Below are 6,904 nucleotides of genomic sequence, written 5' to 3' on the forward strand. Positions count from 1 at the left end.
ATATATATATATATATATATATATATATATATATATATATATATATATATATATATATATATATATATGGTAATTGCTTCGTCTTAACACTTAACACTAGCCATCTCAATGCTTATGATCATCCTCAACGCAGTTGCTGGTGAATCGTCAATGACATCAAAGCGACGTCCTTCGTCCCGAAGATGATTTTTCAGGCCCACAGTTAACTTGCACCGTCAGCCACATATGTGGTAGAAAAAGTTGTGTGTTGAAATTGGTTTAACTTCTGTGCTTTTCTGCTTTTTGTGCCAACAGCACGTGTTTTTGTAGTTAATGTAGGCAGTTTTTGTATCTTTCCCTCCATCTATCTATCTATCACACCTATATATATATATATATATATATATATATATATATATATATATATATATATATATATACCAAAGTGTGTTTCTAATGAATCGGACCGACGTCACTCTTTTTGGATGTAATGTTGATCAGAAGGGTGTCTTAATCACAATAATTTGAAATGTCATGTTTGCGGTGTTTTTCTGGAATAAAAAGTTTTAAATAACATTTCGTCATAATGAAAAAATACTATTTACGTGGTAGTGCATTTTGAAAATAATTTATTGACACTGCGTTTCATGACGTTTCTATAAAATGAGAAAACTTCTTCCAAAATGGAAAACATATTTTTCTTAAATTATTTTAAATTGTAAATCAATTCAAATGCTATTTTTGAAATGTTTAAAACTTTTAAAAATAATTATTAACTAAAGTTTTTTATAAATGTTTCAAACTTTTAAAAATAATTATTAACTAAAGTGTTGTTTTTTTAAATGTTTTAAACTTTTAAAAATAATTATTAACTAAAGTGTTGTTTTTTAAATGTTTAAAACTTTTAAAAATAATTATTGACTAAAGTGTTGTTTTTTTAAATGTTTTAAACTTTTAAAAATAATTATTAACTAAAGTTTTGTTTTTTAAATGTTTAAAACTTTTAAAAATAATTATTAACTAAAGTGTTTTTTTTTTAAATGTTTAAAACTTTTAAAAATAATTATTAACTAAAGTTTTATTTTTTTTATGAATCTAAGAAAATCCACTTAAAAAGGAAATTCGTTTCGTCATGTTCTAAAATATTTCGTTTTTTTTTCATGCGCTGAACCGACAATTAGACTCCCCAAATTGAATTGAAAGAAAATACCAATTCTGTATTTAAATTATTGAAACTGATTCAAATGTTTAAAGTGTTGGGGTAGAAATTCCCATTGCGTGCAAACAAACAGACATTTATTTGAGAGAGGGTGAGTGTGATAGAGAGAGAGATTATATATACAAATACAAATACTCCTATACTCTCACGCAAATGCAAGCGATTTAACATTAGAAAAGGTTATAATAATTTCTGGAGTAGGCGCGAACGCAGACCCCACAATTTTAATGAACCACCATTCTAAAGGATCAAACATACCCATTCCTGTGTCTCAATACATCTTCTATCATTATATGTAATCATTTTTTTTAAATAGTCAACCATATAGGAGCCTATTCGTAACCAGACACACACACACACACACACACACACACACACACACACCAGCGCACACACATTCAGCTTTATATTATATATATATATATTTATATATATACATATATATATATAAACGATTCAATTAGTGACTTAATTTTATAAGTTTATTGTAATATGATAAAATATTTATTAATAGACCTCCGCTGAATCATACATTTTTGTTCATTTTTACAGAGATTATATCTAAAGTCGTATCCTTGTCTGTTGGTTTCTTCCAAATTGACTAATACATAGAAAGTGTGCGCTGTTTCACAAATAATTTTTTATACTAAAAACGAACTTTTTGGCACTTTTATTTCAACATAATTTCTATATATACTATTTATGCAAGGGAAATCTACATTAAAAAGTCAAGTAATTTGCATATTACATTAAAGAAAATAAGTTTTAATAATAATCTCCGTTATTAACGTTTATTAGTAATAAAATTGTTTTAATTGTTCTGCTTTAGAATATTATTTAAAGTTGGTTTCTTCAATTTATCTTTAATTTAGATTTAATTTCTTTTGAATTATTCTTAGCTTACATCAGTTTTCATTAAAAACGTTTTATGTTATTAGAAGCTCATTATGTTCTTTTCATTGTTTTGACTCTCGAGTATATATCCGATACAGTTAGACACAATTAATCAACCGAGAACCATATCACTCTACATAAGACATATAAGATATCAATGGATATATATCTGAGAATCAAAACAAGAAAAAGAATATGCTGTTGTCATAAACCTGGTTATTATTTATGACGTTTGTCACATTTGATGTCATTAGTCAACAATAAATTTGTTGTTTGCGTTTTTTCTAGAATCTTTTTCGGGCGAATTTGAAGTGTTGAATCAGAAAATCACATTGCTTTTGCTAATCAGGTCACATTTTTGAGCGTTTTAACAGAAGTTTATAGGGTATAATGCCATGTCGCGCAATTGTTTTGATTGGAAATGATTATTTTAATGACAAGAATAGACAGGTCCAATAGTTTTCTAGGGTTACTATGTCGAAAATGGGCCAGTTTGAAGTTATAAAATCCCAATATCTTCCAAAAATTGGTGTTCAACATACACGAGGAAGGACTGACCTGTGCTCAAGAAATTGGTGCGTTGAAAAGAAATGAACGTCACCAATGACCCTCTGGTGGCCAAAGACAGGATACTGACCCGATGGAGAGAAATGGATGTCATTTCCTGATTCAGCAGATTCTTTTTAGAGATGAAATGGTTGTGTTTTAAATTTCTATAAATCCAACAATCTGTTAATGAGAAAAATCCTGTTGCGACGAAGGATAAGGTGTGTATTTTTGAAACACAACCGAAATAAAACTATAAATCCATCTTCAACAGCAAACATATCAGTGAAAAGATGAATGTGTAAGTATTTATAACAGACTCAAAATATTGTCAGAGCTGTGATACTGACTAAACTACAATAAAACACCGATGCTTTTCATGGAATGCTACCAACGAGAGTACTCGGAGGGTTCAGGAGAATCTTGAAAAGAGACCTTATCACGGTGGAAGGATAAAAGTGTCTCTCTAAAGAAAACAGCAGCACTACTTTATTTTAAAAATTTGTATTGAAAAAATCAATTCAGGTAACTTAATTATGTAGTAGAGCTTACATCAATTCAGCCTCAACCACCGTATCGATACGGGTTCGGAACTGAGACCATGCCTTTTCCACGAGCGCTGGCGGGAGCTCGATGAATATTCAGTGAATATTCGGCGGATGGCGGCGATCAGGCTGGCTTTGCTTTGTGGGAGGTCATGTTGGTGATGTTCTCGACGTATGACTAAACAAAGTTATACAGCGAGTTCAAGTCGGGGTAGAAGGACGCCAATAACAGAAAGCTACAAGATCGTAGAACTCCTTCTGAAGCTTTGAACTTGTGGGCCGGGGCCGAGTTCTGCTGCCATACCCAGATACACTTTTGGTGTTGACTTTTTTTTTTTTTTTTTTTTTTTTACAAAGGCATCACCACATTATCAAGGCCCAGAGGCCACTCAAGGATAAGGGTTAAAGAGTGTACAGTAGAAGTTGGTCAATATAGTAATCATTAGTAATGAAAATTTGGTAAATTTAATAACTTATATGGAACGGCTCATCAAGAACTTATTTACTTTAGACTTGAACAAAACCATATTGTAGTCAGCCGGAAAGCAGGAAAACGGAAGACAATTCCACAGGCGTGCAGTTCTAAGAAAGAAGCTTTGTTCATGGAATCTACGTTTAGGTTTAGGCACAGATAAAGAGTGGGGGAAATTATTGATAGTGTTTACAGCTAGACGAGTGTTTCTTGTGAAAGTTTGGCGAGGGGGGACCATAGATTGAAGCTCAGTTGAACACTTTCCATGAAAATAACGATACATCAGAGACAAACTCGCAACATCTCTTCTGTGAGATAGAGGTTGCAAGGAGGAGAAAAGGACATCTCCTACGAGGCTACGAAGTCTATTTTGAACTCTATCAAGGCAGGACAAGTTCTTTCTAGCAGCTCCTGCCCAGATGTGGCAACAGTATTCCATCCTTGGACGTACCTGGCTCTTATATAGATAGAGAATAGCATCAGCAGTGAGATATCTACTGGATCGATAGAAAGATCCCACCATTTTTCCAGCGGCCTTGGCAACAGATTTGATATACGTGTTCCATTTAAGATCAGGAGTAATGGTCAAGCCCAGAAGCTTGTCAAAACTTGAGGCCTCCTGAAGACGAGAGCCATTCATTTCAATTGATGACAAATGTGGATTAGAATGTTGATGATGTAAAGAGAGAAGCTTGGTTTTAGATGCATTAAAAGTAACCAGCCACTCCTTTCCCCATTGTACTACGTGCTCAAGATCAGAGGAGAGAGAATTGGAGAGAACTTGCTCGTTTACTGTCTTAGATGTGGTACCATAAATGGTAGTGTCGTCAGCATAAATGTCTACAAATGATGTAAGGATATGATTTGGAAGATCATTAATGTAGATCAGGAAAAGAGTTGGGCCCAGGATGGATCCCTGAGGGACACCGGCATTAATATTGTGAGCTTCTGATTTTTGCCCCTCAACTACTACTCTTATGAATCTATCAGAAAGAAATGATTTAATAATTGAGAAGACTTTTCCAGCTATACCATAGCTAGCGATCTTATGAAGTAAACCTTTATGCCATACCCTATCAAAGGCTTTAGATATGTCAAGAGCAATTGCCCTAGAAAGATTGCCACCGTCGAGAGATTTGCTAATCCTATGCGATATAACTGTAAGGACATCTGCTGTAGATCTAGCAGAACGGAAACCATATTGAGTGTCACTAAGAAGGTTATTTTTGTTGAGATGTTTGATTACTTCTGTATTTAATACAGATTCTAGCAACTTACTCATGACGCACAGGAGACTTATTGGCCTGTACTGAGAGGGGGATGAGCGATCACCTGAATTCTTAAATACAGGGCATACTGATGAGATTTTCCAGGGAGATGGGAAACTATTCTCCTTAAGACAACGTTTAAACAGTTTTGTAAGTATGGGCGCTAGTTCAGGTTGAAGTTTTTTGAGTACTATAATTGGAATACCATCAGGGCCAGTTGCTTTACTGGAATCAAGGTTTTTGATTAGCTTGGCAACATCACGTACAGATATACGTATATCACATAGCGTGTTTTCTGATACAAGAGGAAATATTGGGGGTTGGCGGTCTTGGTCGCAAAGGGTAGAATTAGCTGCAAAGTTCTTGACAAAGAGTTTGGCTTTGTCTGATGCTGACGAGATTACCTCAGATCCATTGATAATAGTTGGGATGGAGCACACGCTTCTGTTCAGGATTCTGTTTGCTATTTGCCAAAACTGGTGGGAACCAAGCCGCTGCTCAGCTACTTTGGACTTAACAGATTGAGCATACAACTCTCTTGCGTTCCTTATTACTTTCTTACAATGGTTGCTGGCAGTCCTGAAAACGGCTTTAGTTTCCATACATCTATTACGTTTGAAGCAGTGGAAAAAGTGATTTCTGTGCGCAATGGCAGCAGCACATTCTGGAGAGAACCATGGCTGGCTGTTAGGTTTTTGCTGAAATTTTTTAGAGGGTATGAAATGGTCAATACCTACAATTAACCATTCAGTTAGGTCTAATACTATAGAGGACACATCCTTTTTAAACATGGAATGCAGAGGTAGATCAGATATAAATGTACGGAAGCTATCCCAGTCAGCCTTAGTGTATCGATATACTGTACGATGAAGAGGTACGTCTGGGGACTTATTACATTTCATTTTTATCTTAATTGATACAACAGAGTGGTCGGAAGATCCAAGAGGCGACAGAACAGAAACTGAACATAGTTCAGGGCAAGTTGTGAGAAAAAGGTCTAGTAGGCTCGCATACTGGCCGTCATTATCGGGCACACGGGTAGGTTCCTGAACAATCTGAGTGAGGTCATAGGCAATGGAGAAATCATGACAGAACCTCCCCTCATCATCGGTCTTGTTTGAGTGGGTCAACCATTCGACGTTGTGAACATTGAAGTCTCCACATACGTGAATGTTAGCTGAAGGATAAGTAGAAAGGACTTGGTCAATTTTCTCAGATATGCTTTGAAAGATAGTAACTCCGCTGTTGTGGGGGCGATAGAGAGTAAATATAAATGCAGTAGTGTGAGCTAAAGCAACCCGGAAGCACATATAAGGTAAGTTAGGATCTTCCCTGGAGATGTCCCTCCCACATGGAAAGCTATCTTTAATATAGGCACATATTCCATGCCCATGGCGATCTTGGGGGTCAGATTTAGAAGTTAAGTTAGAGTATCCTGTAATTGCAAACTCATCAAGGGAAATAGCCTGTCCAATGCCAGTTTCACTTAAAAATAAAAGGTCTGGTTTAGTCTCCTGTAATTGGGTTTCAACCTCTGGAAGGTTAGAACGTAGACCCCTGATGTTGGAGAAGGAGACATGGTAGTAGGGGTCTACGTTGGAAGTTGGAGAACCGGGTTTAATCGTGTATTTTTTCTTGAAACTTGTCATGATGAAATTTTGGAATTTGTGGACTAGGTCGACAGATTTACTTAGAGCAGGACAGAGAGGGGAAACTAAGAGAGAAAAAGAAACGAAGAATTTTTTTTTTTTTTGTACCACATGATAAGGTAAAGCCGAAACAATTACCCACTAGTATGGCATCGAGAGGCCCCACCAGAAGCTACTGCATGGTCCAGATTCCATTCACCAAATGGCAATACAGCAGCCCCAGTACTTTGCACCTGCTGATAGGACAGCCTCCTTAGTGGTTAATCCAAGGTTCGGGTCCCTGACTATCAGGCGGATAACGTCAGCCCAGACAAAACGTTTACCTCCAGCAC

Source organism: Euprymna scolopes, chromosome 42 (genome assembly GCF_053919585.1).
Source record: "Euprymna scolopes isolate OS-2025 chromosome 42, ASM5391958v1, whole genome shotgun sequence".
Classification (NCBI taxonomy): domain Eukaryota; kingdom Metazoa; phylum Mollusca; class Cephalopoda; order Sepiida; family Sepiolidae; genus Euprymna; species Euprymna scolopes.